Here is a 20569-nt window from a genome sequence, read left to right on the forward strand (position 1 = left end):
CTATAAAGTCTATAGACTCTCTACAGAAAAATCCTGGGGAACAGTCTATAGACAATACAAATGCCATAGACAGTCTAGGCAATCTCTAGACTTAGGGCCATAGATTTTTAGTATACTTTTGTCTATAGACTATAAATAGACGAAAAGAAATATATATAGGAAGGCAATGGAGTCTGTAAGAAGTCCATATACTGTCTATATACCATTTTTATAAAGGTAGTGCGGCCGCTGTGGCCGAGAAATAGAGCCGGTGGAGTCAAAAGACAGAAAAGCTCGCCTTAGTTACCAACTCCAGCTTTATGCAACCGCACATAACAGTGAGAAGGCTGCCAGGGCAGCGAGATGTGTCGCTATGTAAGGTCAATTGAAGATAGGGCAAATGCTGTGGCACCTCAAGCAGCAAAGGCAGCTCCTCAAGCCGCGAAACCAGCCAGAGAAGCCATGCACGCTTCACAGCTTCAGTGACAGAAGCGATCGAAGGCAGGTGTAGTAGCTAAAGGAACTGGTCGATACCCGAGCGCTGACAGATGCAGCATGTGTGAACCGTCGTACGATGCCTACGCCTTCCCAGCAATTCATTTAAACTTTGCACTTACTCTAGATGAGGATACAGACGATATTGTTTAGCTTATACGTTAAAACCTTTCTTTTTTTTATTTACTTAAAGGGAAGCTGGACCGTTTCTTGGTATGTGCACGAGATTCAGGGGTTCCCATGTATAAAGCCTGTACTCTACTACGTAAAGCGTGCCAAGTTTTTGTTGCGCTGGCATTCCAAATGGGAACGTACTCGCCGATTACATCTCAAACTTTCCCTCACAACACCGGACAAGTGCGGAGAGCCGGCCGCAGCATAAGTAGTGTTGTAACATAAAAACAAAATAGACAGTCGAAAAATTGTCAAAGTAAACTAAAAGCAATACAGTCCAACCCGCATATATCGAACTCAAAAGGGATAGCGAAATGATTTGATACATCAATAATTCAATATATAAAAATCGCAATAGAGAACCTCACCTGTGACGTAAATACAAGAATGCATTGCACCCAAGCTAGTGACGCGCTCCTGCAGCGGCGTGCCACCCGAAGGCTTTCCGGCAGTGCATGGCTTGCTAAGCATAGCTGGTACTGTGGCACCTTGGTACTAGCCACTGCGTGTCATAAGGTGTCCAATCCTGTTACCAGTAGACTATAAATAGAATAAAACTCAAAAATTGCTACAGTTTGGTCAGATGTTTAGGGGAATCCCCCAAGGTGGAGTAGATTTGTAATAAGGGAGTAATTACTCATTGGCATCCACCCGAGCGCAGCCATACGGCTGCAAAGGAAAGCTATACAGCTTTCTCAGAAACTTCGTAGTTAAAGAAAAATTCGTCCTGGTCTGGGGTTCGAACCTAGGACCACCGCTACACCGGAGCAGTCGCTCTACCAATTGAGCTAACCAGGACGGCAAGCTTATGGTAGGACGAGAGCGAATTGATCAATAACTCGAAGTGGGAACTGTGTTGGTCAGATGTTTAGGGGAATCCCCCAAGGTGGAGTAGATTTGTAATAAGGGAGTAATTACTCATTGGCATCCACCCGGGTGGATGCCAATGCCAGCAGGTGCCAGGTGCCAGCAGGTGCCAGCAGGTGCCAGCAGGTGCCAGCAGGTGCCAGCAGGTGCTAAAGACTCCGGCGGGCAGCCGACCCGTCGCCGCGCGCGGAATGTCATCTAAGAGCGTTATTAGGAGAAGCGCCACAAATAAGGGCGCCACGCGCAGTTAGATATATCGAACGACCGCCGAAATTGCAGTTCGATAAACAGCGCGGCTTTGCTACACTTTTACACAACATTTTCAAGGGTATAATCTGTGCGTTTGATTTATACAATAATTCAAACTATTCGGAATCGATATTTCCGGGCTCTACTGGGAATAAAAGCTAAACTGCGAAATCAATCCGCTCAATGATATGCTGCAAAGCATAGAAAAAAAATGGACCGCGAGTTTTGGAAGTCGTCCAGATGAAGAAATGAGTATCGTACAAATTTAGCACCCCGTGCAGAGGCGACTCAGATCTAACAATAGCGGAATGCGATACATCTACTCTCCGTTTTTCCTTTTCGCCGTATGCGAGACTCGGTACACTCGAGGAACTAAGGGCACGAAATCTTGCTGTTAAGAAGTTTGTGGAAGAAATTACTCAAACACAAGAGCGTTTGAGCGAAGGCAAATGCAGCTCTCTTTCCAGCAGAAAGGCAGAAAAAAAGTAGTGGTCATGAAATATAAACGTTGTTGAAATGTGAGCGCATTTATTCTTGACTCTTTCATATGGCTTATACAAATTATAGAAGGTATTCAAGCGCAGAGTCTGCGGATAGAACCAAACGTACGCAGTTCCCGCTATTCAAAACGTCTGGTGCGGCAGGAGAAGCTGAAAACTCTGCTAAACAGCGCACCGAGCTTCTTGACTTCATCGACAATTGGCACGGTAACGCTATAGAGGGCTGTACCTTTACACGCAAAGAGCACTACCAACGTGTCACATTTGCTTTCGCCCCTCTGTCGATCTTCATTGTCGCTGGCAACAGATCGACCAGTAAGTCCATTAAGTCGAAGCGATGGTTCCTTGTTATTGTTCTGGCTCAATGGAGGAGTACGGATGCGGAAATACTTTTCTTTTTGAAATTTTAGTCGTTTTTTTTTGCGACATACACCTGCAGGGTTTTTATCTCAGATGCAAAACAAAGAAATAAGCACAGAATCCGTAAACACCCCAACAGGAGTGCGAATGTCCTTCTTTCTGAGTCTACACTGCGTATTGGGTAAGAGCTTGGGGGTATCGGCGTTTTGTTCGTAGCGGCGCTGCTATCGGCGCCAGCGCCACCTTGGACTGAAGAGTTGAATAACTGGACTGAAAAGCTGCAAGGCAGCAGAAGAGAACATCGGCATTGATTTCAGGGCAGCTGGCCAGGAACGGTCAGAGTGGAGGTGATACAAGTACACACTTGCTGGTGTAATGAATGTGACAGCTTTGTGGAAAGGAGTTAGTGCATTTTCCAGCTCTTTGCAAAGCAACGACAGGGATGTTGAAAGATGTGAGAGTTTTAAGAATGGATGTCATAGCATAAGTTCTGCAACCCATGGAAAATAGAATGCTTGCTGAACGAAACTGAACAATTGGAAGACCAGTGTGCTCTAGTCGGTGTAGCGGCAACGAGAAGAGTGATCAGATGCAGACGGGAGTCGAAATTGACAGTGACGGCACGGACAAGTGCAAGAAGACAAGGTCAGCTCGCGCTCGAATTCCTTCTTGGCCTTAGAATTCGCTTGGTTTTTGCCTAGACACTGCCTTACATAGCCCTCTAAAGCAATTTCTTATAAACTTTCCTACCACGTGACCTTCCCCTATTCACGCCGTAACCAAGCTATTTCATCTCAAGGGTAAAAAATAATGGGTCAAAGGTCAAAGGTAAAGAATTGAAGGTAGATGCTTCAGAGACCAATAGGCTTTTTCAGGATTGCTAGTGAAGTGGTGCTTTCACACTAAAAACTGCGCGCCTAATTTCGACTTGCGAATCCTGCGCCGTCCGCGGATGAGTCGGAGCCTGAGACGTCGGATCTCGTGGCTTTGCGTCCGCTCCCGGAATCCGCGGTTTCGCCCATTATCTAGATGGGCCTGAAGGAAACAACCGCTTCGCGAAAGTAGCAGTCACACTCCGACTGACAATATCGCGAGTTGGGAAAATAAATTTTGGCAACCTTCGAGGCAATCTTGCCTGAATGGCCGTACGCGAAAAGTAGTTCCTCTCATCGCGTAAAAAAAAAAAAAGGGCCATGGCACAGTTTACCTGATAAACAAGCGTGAAACGCCTACTCTTCCACCGAGTACTGAGCGAACCAAATTGCTGTGACTCATGTGCTCCGAACTTGAATACCACAAGAAAACAGCGACAACTCTGTATGTTTTGCACACTTACACGAGAGGTAATCAATGCTTGAAGGACAGACTTTATTCATTAAAAAAAAAATATAGCGTGCACTGCCACACACAGAGACAAACTTCCACCTTGACACCTCATTGTTTAGTGTTTCAATTCAAGTAGTCTGTTGCGCTTAGGATAGCATTCGTTCTCGATATTATTGAAGGGGCAGCCCCAAATTCGCTGCAAGTGGTCAGTCCACTGTGCATAGGCGAAGCATTCAGGCGTCCTGTCCCAGTTTCCATGCCATGTGCCCAAACTCTTTTCCCAGTTTATTTCGAGACCGTTAAAGGCCTCAGGTTTTAGCAAGCCATTAAAACCATCATCCTTTCTGTGTCCTCACAGAAAACGGCAATGTAGTCAGCATAGGCCAGCAGTTTTTATAGCGCGTATGCAAACGACAACTGACAAGCCATCGTAACCCTATTAATTATAATAGTAACTATAATAATGCATTATACATTACAATAATAAAATTATAATAATACTATTAATAATATTATAATAATATATAATAATACATTATAATAATAATATTATAATTCATTATAACACTGCTCCCACTTCGAGTTATTGATCAATTGGTAGAGCGACTGCTCCGGTGAAGCGGTGGTCCCGGGTTCGAACCCCGGACCAGGACGAATTTTTCTTTAACTACGAAGTTCCTGAGAAAGCTGTATAGCTTTCCTTTGTTGTCGTACGGCTGCGCTTGGGTGGATGCCAATGAGTAATTACTCCCTTATTACAAATTTACTCCACCTTGGGGGATTCCTCTAAAACATTTGACCAATACTACCAACGGTGGAGTGCTTCAAGATAAGTAACAACATGTCGTGCGACACACGGTCAAAGGAATTCGTTAGGTCAAGTTCTAACATGGCAACTCGGCTCCCTGTGGAAACGCCACACTCTTGTACATTTCTCACTTATAAAAAATGGAAATTGGTTTCTGCGGAACGAAAACGGCGCAGTATTTGCCTCACAAATCTCGGTAGAAACCCGAACCGCGCCGTAAGGGAAGGGAAGAAGGTAGGAGTGAAAGATGAAAGAAAGAAAGGTGTGCTCTAGTGGAGGGCTTCGGAATAATTCCGGCCACCCGTGGATCATAAAAGAATGGAATAGTTTGAATCCCTCTATCACTACTAATACATATTTGCAGAAATTTGTAACTCTGGTAGAAGAACAGTTGCGCGATAATTAAATGATAATTATACAAGTACAACAGACCACTCGTATCACTGCGTATTACCTTCTTTTCTTGCGCATGCATCGGGCCGATGTTTTTTTTTTAGGGAGGGGGGTAATGCCACGTTTCCACAAGCAGCCACTAGGCGGCTGCTCTTCGCAAGTCGCGTGCACCGCCGAGTGAAAGAAGAAGAAGATCGGTTCCGGCTTCCTCTGGGTGCTCTTGGCTTGTTCTCCGGTGCCGTCCACGTCAACCATTAAAGCCTTTCGGTTACGAGCCCCAACGGCTACGTAACAATATAACAGCATCTGTATGAACACATTACTTACAATGCATGAAATTACACCCTTTTCTGGAGAAAAATGCTCTTTCGTTATGTGTTTTATTTTCTGTTATCTGTGTTTTTTCCCCATACTCATGTAATTATTTGCAAATAACAGTGGTTTTAATGTATGCCATTCCATTTGTATTCGATTTGTACCTTAGTATGTGCCCATCCTGCAAAAATCCCATTGGGATTGACAGTATCTGAAATAAATAAATAAATAAATAAATAAATAAATAAATAAATAAATAAATAAATCTTTAACGGATCATTAATCTCCCAGCACACGGGCGCCTTTTACGTTTCACCTCCATTGAAACGCGGCTGCCGTGGTCGGATTCGATCCCGGGTACTCCGACTCAGTAACCGAGCGCTCCTACCACTGAGCCACCGTGTCGCGTCTCGCTTATGGGCATTTGTGAAAATAATGCGGCCTTCAAGCGGCCCTCAAGGGGATCGGAGGTGAAATTTTATTTTTTTGGTGTTGAGCAATGAAATTTCACAAGATTCTTTTAGGTGCGCTAAACGCTACATAATACAAAATCTCACTTAAATCTCAAGTTTTGGACATTATAAATTTTTGTATGTTTTATTGCTATACTAAATTTGCAAATGCCTGGAGTGAGAACAAAACTTGTTAGGAGCGTGCAGTTTCTTTTGAAGATTTACCCAAATGAATTGTTAATACGGTAAAATTTTCCGAAAAGTTTTTTCAGCCTGTTTGTGTGTGCGTGTGTGTGTGTGTGTGTGTGTGTGTGTGTGTGTGTGTGTGTGTGTGTGTGTGTGTGTGTGTGTGTGTGTGTGTGTGTGTGTGTGTGTGTGTGTGTGTGTGTGTGTGTGTGTGTGTGTGTGTGTGTGTGTGTGTGTGTGTGTGTGTGTGTGTGTGTGTGTGTGTGTGTGTGTGTGTGTGTGTGTGTGTGTGTGTGTGTGTGTGTGTGTGTGTGTGTGTGTGTGTGTGTGTGTGTGTGTGTGTGTGTGTGTGTGTGTGTGTGTGTGTGTGTGTGTGTGTGTGTGTGTGTGTGTGTGTGTGTGTGTGTGTGTGTGTGTGTGTGTGTGTGTGTGTGTGTGTGTGTGTGTGTGTGTGTGTGTGTGTGTGTGTGTGTGTGTGTGTGTGTGTGTGTGTGTGTGTGTGTGTGTGTGTGTGTGTGTGTGTGTGTGTGTGTGTGTGTGTGTGTGTGTGTGTGTGTGTGTGTGTGTGTGTGTGTGTGTGTGTGTGTGTGTGTGTGTGTGTGTGTGTGTACACAGCATGCTATATCCACGCTTGCATAGTCCACTCCTTATTCCTTGTTGTCATGTGAAATCAGTGATACAATAAAAAAATAACGAAGTAATTAAGAAATATAGAAACGTCAATGCACGAAAAATTTATTGAAGAACACAATGCAGCAAATGGCAGGAAAATCTGTAAAGCCACTGTCATGGAGTCCTTTGTACACGAATGGCAATCAGGGCAAAAAACGCTTTCTAGAAAACCCGCGTTTTCACGAAGATTTCAGGCATTTTTTTTTTGCTAGCTACGGTCACAAAAAAAAAAACATTTTTGAAGTCACATCTGCGCTGTTTTGGGGGAAATTTTCAGAGATACAATTAAAAAGAGCATATAGACACCAAATCTGGTGTTTTCTAAAATTCGATTTTTTTCTTCGAGAATTTCGCCATTTGATCACAGCGTCCCCTCTTAACGCCTCACGTCTAATGCGGTCTAACTAGTTTCTTAATTACGGTCTGTAACGTTCAGGCCAGGACTTTCATGAATATCATACAAGATGTGTTTGGAACGCTTATCGGTCTCCAGGAACCCACTGGGCGAAGCTTTTCTCTGCCGTCTGTTTTGGTAATTCAGACAATGTGCTACGCTTGGATGGGCGAAGGTACTTTCTTTCTTTTTTTTCCATATGCCTTGGTTAACAGCTCATGCAAAAAACCCACCATCATCCCAACGTAAATCTTGTTAAAGGCTGCCACATGTCGGTCCGAGCCAGACGACTTGCCAGTTTCAAAGCAGGAATTTGGGCAAGTTGTTGAATATTCATGATGAAAAAACAGCCCAAACTAATGGGACACACAAAAGAAAGCTATTTTGCAGCTACAGCCTACCCCGTCACATGCATTACTGCTAGCCTCTCGCTCTCCCCTGAGAAAAATTTGTTTTCAGAAAAGCAAGGCGCAGCCAACCGAGACCTCGATCTGAAGCTCGTGTTGACTCCCCGTCTACTTCTTCGGTTGCCGGCGCTGGTCACGTGGGTCGCTACACAACCAGAACGGCGAAGGTGGCCGAGTGCTCTATCGCTCCTAATGGAAAGCACAGAAAAGAACAACGCCTGACTGCGGAAGCTTCAAAACTCCAGTGCGGCTGCCACTATGCCTAATTCACTGCGCCCTTTCTTCAATACCTTTCATGCTTGCACCAACTCTAGACGGCCGCCGCGGTGGCTCAGTGGTTATGGAGGCTCGGATGCTGACCCGAAAGACGCCGGGAATTCGATCCCGGCCACGGAGGTCGAATTTCGATGGAGGCGAAATTCTAGACGCCCGTGTATACTTTGCGATGTCAGTGCACGTTAAAGAACCCCAGGTGGTCGACATTTCCGGAGCCCTTCACTACGGCGTCCCTCATAGCCTGAGTCGCTTTGGGACGTTAAACTCCTGTAAACCATAAACGAACTCTCGACGACGAAATCGACTGCGAATTTTGTGTTTTCATTTCGCACCAAACTGCGGTTCGCGCATACACACGGTGAGAATGCAGCTTACGAGCAACTGGATGCCTTTAGTTGGGTATTGTGCAGGTTTGTTTGCGCAATTCACGCTTCGTTACCCTCCTTGTTCTTCTCCGTCCTTGAACTTGTGCTCTTCCATGCGACAGTTCAAGAGAAACGCCTCGCTAACATTGCGGTTGGCGTGCTATAGCACCATTAGTTTGAATGCGGGAATTCCATTCTCAGAGGCAGACATGACGCGAATTCTTCCACTATAGAGCTATGCAATGTTCGGGGCGTACGGGCACATTTTGGTTGCATCAAGGCTTCGTAACAAAGTCTGCGCTAAAACATGGTGGTTTGGCGACATTCCAGAAAAATATGAGAGGGTGGGGGGCAGAACAAAGCTGTATTCGCGGCTGCGCCTCTGCGGGTTTTGTACATTCCGCTGCTCCCTCGGCTGTTCCACTGCAGTGCCTGCTGCATTGCTGCCTTCCGAGGCTGTGCGCATCGTTAGTCGCAGGCATTCCTGCTGCTCTTCTTCTTGCCAGTGCCTCAAGGGGCGCAGCGTCGCGATTTTACGCCGACGTCACATCGCCGCACTGTGTCGTTGCGCTTCGTTCCGCCTCAGAGTCACGGCGAATTGTGCACACGCTTTTACGGAGAAAAAAAAATCTTTGGCAAAGAGTAAAAGGAAGCGCTGTTCTGTCCCAATGTCGAGAAAAGGGCGTTCACAGGGATCGTTCATCCCGAAGCGGCCTGGCGCGCCTTACGACGTTAACCGGGAGCTCCTGCGCGGTCGCCGTGGCGAGCTGGCAGGGCTTTGCATCGAACACGCACGCGTGAAGAGTTTCGCCTGGGACGTGTTCTCGAAATACCGCCCGAATAATTTTTTCTGCGGTTGCGTTCAGATGGTTCGATACTTCAAGGGAGAAATTTAAGTCTTATGAGACCAAAGTTTTTCTTTCGCGAGAAGCATAAACCTCGGTTCGCTACTCATGTTGTCTCGCAGTTTGTTCGCAAAGAGGTGAAACCAGCAAATATAGGGCGAATGCTAAATGCATTTGTGATTGGCATGCGACAGCCAGGGCGCCGGCCGATTGCAGACACTTCCGACAATATAGAGGCCCTGGACTTGATGACAACAACTTACTTCCAGAGTATACACCTTCAGCAATCACTGCGCACTGCAGTCGTGAGCGTGGATAACGAGAAACACTTTGTTACAGTTTTATTCCTTCCTTATCATTTTTGTTGTCCTCTCGTCGTTAGCGGAGTCCCTTTTCTCAACCGTCAATGAAGATAGAGCTAGAGTAAAAAGCTAAGGGAAAGTTACACAGCGTGTCTTTCCACGAGTTCAACCACACAAGCCGCGTGGTGGAAATCCAGCAGACAAGGCAATGAGAGTCTGGCTTTGCCAAACGAGGAAAGCCTGCCGCTAAAAACACAGGGATTCAGCGATGCGTGTTGTGTCCCTCCTTGGTTGTGCCGCTCTCAGGCTCTCGATGTGATACCCCCATCGCGTCGTGCCAAGCACCAGAGCGGAGTCCCCGGCTAGAAGGGAATGCAACAACGGGCTGGCTACTCTCTTACGTTCCGTGCTGCCACACAAGGCTGTACCCGAGCAAAACAACGTGGTCAGACTGGACCACACGGCTGGCATCTTTTCCGCGGACGCTTGCTCCGTGGGTCGCGCACCTTTGGCCCGGTCCCACTGTATGAATCAACTAGTGGGTGAATTATTGAGCGGGTGAGGCCGCGGCCGACCGGCGGACAACAAGAGCGGGGCAGAGGCAGCCCTGCGCGCGCGCCTCTTTATTCATGACGGCTGACCAGTGCCTCGCTCGGCCTGCCATTAATGAGTAAATATTTGGCCGCCTGCGGCGCGATCGAAGGGCCCCTCTCCGGCCGGTGTGTAACTAAGGCAGCCGCCCTCCGTCAGTGTCGCGTGTTCGCAGACCGGTGTGTGTGTGCGCTCATTGAGGGCACTGACGAGACATCCGAAGGCTGTCCCAGAGGCGCGAAACTGAAAAACAGACATTCGATTGACGAACGAAACATTGGAGCAATGTTCGGTTTTCGAACGCAGAATTAAACGGCATGTTATAACACATTCTCGCTGGAAAAAACAAAAACAAAAACGTGTCTCCCACTGCTACGACAAATGTGCATCACGAAAATGGAACCCTGTCGTCCTTAAGTTAAACTGAAGTGGCAGGTGGTGGGTCATGCCTGAAGAATATACAGTTAATTTTTTTGCACGTTTGAAGATTCAGAGTTGCTATTCGCCTAAACGATCCGGTTCGTATTTTTTGCATAATAAAGAGAAAAGTTTGCTTAGGCGTGACAGATGGTTCACTTTTAGTGCAATTTCGTTTACGGCCGCACACCAGCTGACGGCGGAACTGGAACTATGTCTGGGCTTCCTATGCTAAGCCAGGACGAAATATTACTGCTGCGTGCCCCTGTGGCACTATATTTTCTTGCTGTGGCTAGTAGGGTTTCGGCCTGCGTAGCGCATCCTGATACCGCATAACTTCGCTCATCGATCATTTTGGAAGATCTCCGTCTTTCATTTTTTATATCTCCTTCTCGAGAGGCCCTTGATCGCGAATTCCCTTCCTGACCTCAAAGAGTTTGCCAGTGTCCTGCCTAACTATCCAACTTCGCACTCCCTTATGCTCAGACAGCGATTATATATGATCAGCTCTCCGCTTGTTCCTTCTACGCTGAGGTTGTCGTCCTCGAATAGAGCAGAATAATAGTTCTCAGCAGCCGTCTGAACTGCTGTACTCACTGGTTAGTGGTTGACCTTCGTACTTTCATAAAAATAAGTTGAACTTCATGTCTAAGGAACGAAATTAGCGTAACACGATTTAGAAACCTTCGTTAAAAAAAAAAAGAGCTAGAGAGAGGGAAAGCTAAGGGAAACACGAAGACTTCATCTACCCAGCCGGCATTGCGTCAAGCGTTTCGCAAGGCTCGCTTCGGCTCAGAAAACACGCGGAGAAGTATATAACGCGAGGCGCATCTGTAGCGATCCGCGCGGGACCGTTAATGGAGGCTCCGACATCGTCGCGAAACGACGAGGCAGCCTCGCCAGCGGCGTATCCTTCGTTACACTGCTGGATCAAGTGCGTGAGCGATGACGCGCACTTACCGGGGGCTGCTGCCGCATGGTCGTTACCACCGGCGAACATGCACGCGCCTCGTCGGAGAATTGCGTATACCTTCGCGACCCCCCCATCCCGGCACTTCGTGAACGGGGCTGATGGGTCGAGCACCCGCAGCACAAGTGCAAATGGCCGTGGAGTGCAGTTCATCGACGATGGCGTTGAGGGAAACTGCTCGTATGATGCGATAAAGGGAAAGTGGGGCAAAATGTAATATTTTTGTGCATAGCTCCAGCTTACTTTTAGACGGGCAATGAAATTAACTGGATATTTACCTGGCGGGACACGTCACGTGTCTGCTACCAATACTCGTAAGGAAGACAGGATTTAATTTTTCTGACAGGCAGAAAATTGCAAAGTGAGCCGTGGTGAACGGGAAAGCGGTAAAAAAGGCATGATTTTCTGCGCCCTGTATATTTCAGCACTGTCCAGGCAAGCCGAAGAAGCATCTTGGGCTAACTTCCATATTCATGGTTGAAAAACAGCGCACAAAAGACTAGACACAAGAGTAAAGGCGACGACAGGACAAGCGCTTGTCCTGTCGTCGCCTTTACTCTGGTGTCTAGTCTTTTGTGCGCTGTTTTTCAACCATGAACCTATACCAACTCGCCCAACTTAACGTTCTACTATTCCATATTCAGTTAACACATTTGATTTTTAGTCTTATCTTTCGAAAAGACGGCGCATTTTTAAGACAGAACTATTTTGCAAGTGGGTTATTTTGCCAGCGAGTTATGAAACAAACAGTGCCGGGTTCTGTCCGCGCACAGCACCCGTCATGTGAGTAGGCTCACAAAGGTTCCGTTGCAGCTCAATGAGGAAGCTCCGTGTTAATTTATTGCGAGGATAAGTTTGTAATTTCGGGAGGTCATATGACATTGCCCTATTCATTGTCTTATTTTGCACCCCCCCCCCCCCCTCCCCGCGGAGGGGGCGGGGATAAAATGAAAGGTTTTGAATTTTTAATTTTATCAAATTCGAGCTTCAGCTAGTCTTCTTATATTTACCAAGCTTGATGCCAGGACGGTAGGAAACAACTCGCTTAAATTTTCTTGCTGATACGCGTCAAGAGTAAATTTAAAGGGGTGATTTGCAAATCTGTGTTGCGTTTTGAGCCACTCTCTCCTACCTCTTGCCTGTCCATACTTGCCGACGGCAACTTTCAAAGAAAGAATCGCTGATCAAACTTTTTGAAGGACAGCAGGACATGCATGTCACTTTTTATCTATACGACGGCCTAAGCGGGTACTAGAACGCACTGGACCCAGTTTTTGTTTTATCTGGCGGCATTAATAGGACAGTGTACGAACTCTATGTCGAAGTTTCAGCAACGGCCATGTGGTGTGTGTTTCCTTAATATTGGTTTATTTTGGGTTACCATTTGCTCTGATACATCTTTTCGATCTATAACCACAACGCCGCTGCAAGTGCCATGCCTCGTAAGTAAAAAGTCACCTCCTTCTACAGATTGAATACTTTGCGAATGACCTTGACGAGTTAGTTTGCTCACTAATCTTTATAACTTAGAGAATTAGGTGAGACCGAATTAGATAGGCTCTGACATTGCCAGCATTTACAGGGACAGTCTGCTCCTAATAAAACGGAATAAATGTTCTCCTGCGTTTTATTTGCAACAAGACGAAATATCCACACTCCTCAATAAGCGCTTACGCTTTACATTAGCCTACCTGACGTCGAAATAGAGACAGGGAGAATCTGATGACGAATCGCCGGAGCTCCCGATAGACGCTGGTTTCGAATCCGGCGGTGAATAACAGACTGCCGGATAAAATGTTTCCAATGTAACAAAAAAGGAACCCACGCTAAGCATACGTCGGCACACACAAAAAACGCCGACGCACTGATATTCCTCGGTCAGAAGCCACGCCACCAGAACGAGTCACGCGAGTCCATTATATTTCATTCTAGACGCGAAATGGTGAACGTATTTCTCCAGTATAGATCCCAGTAAATTATCGCGCGCTTGAAGTTTCGTCTTGCTTTCGGGCAGCCACTCATCTCCAGAACTTCCGCAAGAGCAGGAGTGTACTGTACCCTCTAAGCATAAATGAGTAAGCAATCCTATAGCGCATTTCCTTTTATAAAAATTAATTCGCTAGAGGACAGCCTTACCCCCTTTTTACTCGCATATAGGCGTATTCGTGTTTAGAGTGTATTTCGTGAAGAAGAGAGTAAGCAAGGACGGACGGGAAATGGCACCATTCGCTCCGCCCTCAGACAGAAATAAGCCATCGCTATACTCCGTTTCATACATCATGTGCAACGCGGTGAAGGCTACGGAAGTAGTCCGCAGAAAAAAATAAAGAGAGGTGTATCTGTTGTAGCGGCGGGTGCCGCCCAAGTACACGAACTGCTAGCAACCAAACAAATCCCGCTTTATTGCCACATACAGTCATATATATACACATAGCGACACTGGTGCCTCTAGCGGCAGGTGATTCCCAAAACGGAACCGAAACCACATATACAACATATTCCCTTCCTTATAAAAAGAACAGCTACATGGGTTAGTGATCTAGTACTGTTAGTACGTTAGTGCTCTTTTACAGAAGTATATTTACAGTAACAACAATGTGCTTGTCTTATGCACTTCATACAAAAATATAAAACAAAAAGAGGAAAACAAGATACAACTCCATTTATGCCCATATTTCACAACGTCAGCAAACTCAACACTCGTGCAGATTGTGACAGGTTCATGTTCACTGCAAAACGTGTCTTGCTGTACTTAGTGTCCATAGCGGTCTGGAGGTCGTCTATTCCTTGATGGCTGTACCCTACGCTGAGGTCCCGATGCTTCTGAGAAACCACTGGCGGCAGGCGAAGTCTCTTCCGGCTCACAGCCGGTCACTGGTGGCATAGGCGGCTGCTTCGCAGCAGCCACAGCTGAAGTTCCGGTTGGCGCTTCTGAAACGGGTCTCTCCAAGGTAGGCGGTGAGCTGCTTTCCCTAGCGGTGTCATTTCTATCATTCCTTTCCCCCCACCCACAGAGAGATGCAGAAGCTCGTGGCATCCTTGACAACTTTGAACCGTTCCATGTTTTTCCATCAAGTTGGAAAGACGATTGCCCCTGCTTTCTTATCACTTTTCTTGGGCGGCTAAAGGCCAGGTCACCTTTAAAAGCAATTGTCGGTTTGCGTACTCGTACAAGGTCACCAACATCCACTTTGGTTTCCCTTGCGGCCCTGCGAGCGTCTGTGTATAGTTTACTGGATAGCTGCTTTTGCTTCACCCGTTCGCGTAGGCGGTGGAGCTCTGAACTAGGGTCGGTTGCAAATATTGCTGACGGATACCCAACGACATCGAGCCGAGTCCTTGGCAGACGTCCATGCAGGAGAAGTGCTGGGGCAACTGCAGTTGTGGCATGCGGCGTACAACGGTAAATGCCCAAGTATTCTGTTACCGTTTGGCGTAAGGGACGCTGCTCGAGTGTAGCCACTTGAACAAAGCTTTTAAAAACTCTGTTGAACCGTTCTACCTGTCCGTTTGCTTGCGGGTAGTATACGGATGAATGCCGCAAGCGGATGCCGCGATCCTGCAGAAAAGCTTGGAACTCTCGAGATGAAAACTGTGGCCCGTTATCGCAAACAATTTCCTCAGGGTAACCTTCACGTGCGAACACTGACAGCAAGAAGCCTGTTACTGTGCGTGTTGTGGCTTGGTTGCAGAAGTATACTTCGGGCCACTTAGAAAAGTAGTCGACCAGCGTGATCGCATATCGACAATCGTGTGGTGCTCTCTCAAATGGGCCAACAATGTCCATGCCGAGCTTTAGCCACGGTTCCTTTGGTAAGGGGACCGGGTTCAATGGTGCAGCCATAACCTTCGTGCTCTTGTCCGCTGCCTGGCATATACTACACGTTTGAATAGCTAGCTCGACTTGCCTGTCCATGGCTGGCCACCAAAATTTTTCTCGCAGACGTGCTTTCGTTCGTACAATTCCAGGGTGAGCCTCATGAGCAGCGGTAATTATCCGCGCTGTAAGTGATGCGGGAACCACAAGGCGTTCGCCACGCAAAATCAAATTGTCCACCACTGACAGTTCATCGCGAAGCTTGAAGAAAGGTTGAAGCTCACCCGGCAGAGATTTTTGCGCAGGCCAGGACGATTCAATGTAGGCCTTGATTCGTTGCAGTGTGCTGTCTTCCGACTGGGCCTGTTCAAACTCTTCCCTGGTAATGCAAGAAGAAATAAGGGCAACTGATACAGTTTCATCTGGTAAAGTCTCTTCCGAGACCAATGGTCGTAGCGAGAGCGGAAGGCGCCGAAGTTTGGATTGCACTGGCTGCACCGTGGATCGCGTTTTGACGTGATGCACAAAACCTTTCGCGAGGCCAAGGCCTGGATCGAAAAGAGATCCAAACTCGCCAACTAATTCCTTTGGGAGGTTAATATCCTGCACGGCTTTCGTCGGGTCAGGGCGCTGTTCCCTTCGAGAATTAGAAGTTAGCGTCGTTTCAAGGCATTGAAGAGATGACCCATCAATCTGTAGACCGAGGGCCTTGATGGCATCGATACCCAAGAGTGAGGTGCCTTTTTCAACGACATAGAAAAGAAGGCTTGTTGTGCTAGCTTTGTACGTAACGTCAGCGAAGAAACAGCCACGAACCGGAATTGGCTGTTTTGAATAGTCCAGTAACCGAACAGTCGGGGTCAAAAGTACTTGGCCTTCAAAATACTGCTTAAAAAGATCGTGTGCAACAATGGAAACTGACGACCCAGAATCTACAAGGAAAGTTATGTCCGCACGGCTAATCGAAACTGTGACGTGAACAGCGGAGCGAGCGGCCGACGTCACAGCCAGAATGCTCAAAACTTCCTCGCTCGGAGAATCTTGGCTGTCTACCTCACGCACCGGAGCGGAGCCTCGTTTCTGGCAAACATAGCGGAAGTGACCCATGACACCGCAATGGTGACAACGCTTGCTTTTGGCTGGACAGCGAACTGATGCTGCATTGTGCTGGGATGAACCGCAGCGGTAACAATGAGACTGGCGGTTGTGCGCCCGCTTCGAGCTCTCGTCGGATTCTGGTGTACGCGTAGGCGTATTTCCACGAGTATTTATGCGTCCAACATCTACAGAAGGAAATTCTTGCAGATCATTGTACGCCTGCTCAAACTGCCTTGCCAGTAGTACTGCTCTAGCGAACGAGAGAGACGATCCTTCAAGCAGAAGACGCTCGCGTAAGCTTCGAGACGAAATACCCGCAACGAACTGGTCACGCAGCGAATCTTCTTCGACAGGAAAAGAGCATGTAGCAGAAAGCTCCCGCAATGCTGTGATGTACTCATTCACTGATTCACCAGCTTGCTGAACTCGCCTACTGAAACGATGCCGTTCGGCAACAACATTGCTTGTTGCCGAAAAATGAGCGTGCAGAGCGGTAACTGCGATATCGTACGACGATACTTCAGGCCTTGTGTCGCCTGTGCCCTTGCTATCTTCCGACGCTTTATCAGTAGCAGTTTGCTCACCGAGCTTGGCGTTGTCCAACGATGGAAGTGGTAATGTGTAAAATATGCGCTGACCTTCTACGCCGAGGCTGTGAAGAAGTAGTGCTTTGCGACGATCCGGCGTGCAGTCAGAGGCCCCCGAAGCAAGCAGGTAGTTCTCGAAGATGCGGAACCATTGCGGCCACGCAACAGCAGGTCGACCAGGCACAGGCAGGAACGGGGGCGGCGGCGCGATTCCAGAAATGCTCATGGCGCCGGAAAGCAAGCGGCGAAAGTCACGCCCCCCGAAATGATCCCGTCCTCGTCGCCAATGTTGTAGCGGCGGGTGCCGCCCAAGTACACGAACTGCTAGCAACCAAACAAATCCCGCTTTATTGCCACATACAGTCATATATATACACATAGCGACACTGGTGCCTCTAGCGGCAGGTGATTCCCAAAACGGAACCGAAACCACATATACAACAGTATCCCTCCGCGCTGTTTTGTGGCCGTGCGGTCTAACGCGTCGCTCCATCTTCCTCCCTTCCCGTTACGGCGAGGTTTAGGTGTCCACCGAGATATGACAGATACATTTCCTCTCCTCAAAAACCAATTTAGCGACGAGCAAGGCGTATTTGTCCGCGTTTCAGATTGGTCCAAATTGTCGTCACGCCGCTGAGCTGGACGCCATTTTCTCAAAAGTAAAAGGGAGGCGGACAGAAAGAGTAAACACGGCGGCCAGCGGGGACAGCGAAAACGTGAAACGGAAAAAGACGACACACGCAAAATACAAAATCACAGATCTCGACCGATTCATTCGCAATATCATCGTTTTTTGTCACGCTGATGACAAATGTATTACCCACGAAGCCTACCGGCAATGCATTTGTTATTTTTCGCTCACCACAAGCAACGCACTATTTTCTGTCACGGATGCAGGCTGCGCAAAAAAGAGCGCAAGCTTTGACAGCGTTGCACCTGATGTATGAAACGGAGTATAGTTCTCTACAAGTGACGAAGCATGAGGAACGAAGTTTATGGCCGAGGCATATCTGACGCACTCCGACCTGCGTCGCGTGCTTACGACCTGGCGGCAACTCATCCCCAAACTTGAAGAAACTGTTTGAGGCTGGAAGGCCTGTTCTCATCTCTTCGTGGCAAGTTCAGTCATAAAAATTCCTCACAAGTATTAATTATTTCAGTAAAAAACTTAAAAACACAGGCGTTCATGCTGTAGGTTTGGCATGCCGTGGGACATAGCCTGTCCTAGACTTTATTTTCTTTTCAAACCGCTGGTGGAGGTACCCTTTCCCACTCATTTGTTGCTGCTTAAACCGTTCGTAGTGCATATACAGTTCAACATTTTTTAATAATATAACTTAATATTTCGCTTCTTAATGTCTTTCTTGCATTTCTACTTGTATGACAGCAAATGCATATCAGTTTCCATCCAGTACATTCCTTAGTTTCTTGTAGCTTGACGTAGGACTAAAGGAGGCAAGCGAGGAGGAGTCTTTCCACAAATGACTGAACCGTAGAATATAGTGACGAAATCCGCACCGATTTCGCTTCTTTTAATCCCAATATCCCCGCCCTATGATACACAGACAACCGCCAATAAACTCACTTCAAGCTCACGCGGTTCCCAACTCAGCTCATCAGTGACTAAGGAGAGAGAAACACTCTCTCTCCCAAACAATGAGGCGCTGCTATTCCTTCTCACCACTTTTGGAATCCCACTCTTTTAGTTTTCGGATGAGACAAGTTCCTCCTCCCAAAGTTCCTGCTCTCCCATGCAGCCGAGTATAATAAGCTCCCTCGTCGTATTCATGTGTAAGCACTGTGTTTAGAAAAACGCTGGGACAGGCCATCCACAAAAGCAAGTGAATCGGCTCTCAAGACGGCATTTTGGGGCGCATTGGCCTCTGCCTTGGAGGGCACAGAGCTCCGGCTTGTTGGGTTCCGCCGCCATAGCGCACCCTAGCGCTGGAACCGGCCGCACGTCTTCTCTGGGGCTGGCGCCGCGACTCACACATGTTGCAGTCCCCTCTCTTTTACAATCCAGGGGGAAAAGAAGGCAGAGATCTCCCGTCGAGGTTGTCAAAGTGGAAACAATGAAGAGCGAAGGTTGCCGTTCCCTCTTCCCTGCTTTGGTCGTTCAGAGACGCCCCCTGCTGATCTTTCACATGTCTTCGCTCGCGGCGACAAGTACACTTTAGCGAGCTAGTTCTTAAGACGAAGGTTGCCTGCCTATGCGTAGTAGTACTGGCTGTCAGCATCACGCGTCTGCACTTACGCAGACGGAGCGTATAAGTGAGAGTATTGGAGCGTACGACGTATCGCCAAGGAGTGCTCCGTCCGTGGCTGTCAAGCGGGTAGCGCTGACGTTTCTCCGCCAGTCCCGTAATTGCCATGTGCGAGTGAAGCTCACGTCAGTCGCATGGAGGCACAACGTCGTTCAGAGGCTCGGGTGAAGGACGGAATGCGAAAACGATTGGCAAGGGCTCCCAAGAAGAAAGAGGCGCCAGCGAAGCAAGGTCCATTGCATCCAATAAAGCTCTCGCGAGATCGGATGGGCCGAAGCCAGACGTAAGGTTAGGGGGCGTGAGCACCAAGACGCCAGGATCCTATGCCAGGATGCATGCCAATCGTGCAAGTACAAGGGGAAATGAACTAACCCTCATCATCCTCATACAAGAATTACGTAATTCCCATAAATTTTTTCTCTGTTCTCAGCAGAAAGAAAAAGGTAACCTTTGAAATGATATTTCGGCGTGAAAACAAACATGCGCTGTTTGGGGCCTGGTGAGTCCGTGCGTTGAGTTTTCGAAATGTGCGTTCGAAGTATGCAGAACATGCCGCCAGCTCCTGTTTATCAGGCACAGTAGAATTGCACACGCGTGGCGACTAAGATTCGCCGGAGGAGACACACTTGAAGTTAATCGCGCATAATGTCCTCGCAAAGGTTCTCTCGTGCAGAAGGAATCAAACGACCGAACATGCTTAAGCTGCGCTTGCGATGCTGTTCGGGAAAGGGATGTAAAACGGCGAAACGCAAGTTTTATGCTTTGGCGTAAATCCTTGTTCAAGTAACAGCGCAACTCCAGTTTATTGTTTGTTTGTTTATTTTTGTTTGTTTGACAGTTTTATGCTTTGGCTTAAGTCCTTGTTCAAGTAACAGCGCAACTCCAGTTTATTGTTTGTTTGTTTATTTTTGTTTGTTTGTCAGTTTTATGCTTTGGCTTAAGTCCTTGTTCAAGTACCAGAGCAAATCCAGTTTATTATTGTTAGTTTGTTTGTTAGTTAGTTTGTTTGTTAGTTAGTTAGTTTGTTTGTTTGTTTGTTTGTTTGTTTGTTTGTTTGTTTGTTTATTTGTTTGTTTGTTTGTTTGTTTGTTTGTTCGATGGCGCTAGTTGCTGAATGTTCTAGTTGCTGAACAATCGCTTAAATGTAGTTCTATTGAACCGATATTTGCTGCAACTCTTAAAGGGACCATGAAACAAATTAATTGAGATTATGTAAAGATAGGCAATCCATCACTCGTCACTCCAGCGCAAGAATTTTTGAGCTAGCATCAATAACAACGAAGTTATAGGCGATTAAAAATCACCCTCCTCCTCTCCCCCTCAACTCGTACGCGCGGGGCACCATAAAAAAATAAAGAAAACAGCTCCGGGACTGGGCTCCGCCCATGAAAACGTCATTCGCTGACGTTCGGTTTACAACTTCCGGTTGTCGCACTCCCGAGGAGCAGCGTGCGTCGGCA

At 47.3% G+C, this 20569-nt stretch overlaps 1 protein-coding gene and 1 pseudogene across 2 annotated transcripts in view; one reads left to right on the forward strand and one right to left on the reverse strand.

The window, feature by feature from the left end:
- LOC149371536 (uncharacterized) overlaps positions 1–20569 on the forward strand; it is a 140752-nt gene that overhangs the window by 20053 nt on the left and 100130 nt on the right. The gene's annotated exons all lie outside the window — the stretch shown is intronic.
- LOC149371537 (uncharacterized) lies at positions 15688–17290 on the reverse strand (annotated as a pseudogene).

The sequence above is a fragment of the Amblyomma mixtum genome, chromosome 1 (genome assembly GCF_055824585.1).
Source record: "Amblyomma mixtum isolate Tamu chromosome 1, ASM5582458v1, whole genome shotgun sequence".
Classification (NCBI taxonomy): domain Eukaryota; kingdom Metazoa; phylum Arthropoda; class Arachnida; order Ixodida; family Ixodidae; genus Amblyomma; species Amblyomma mixtum.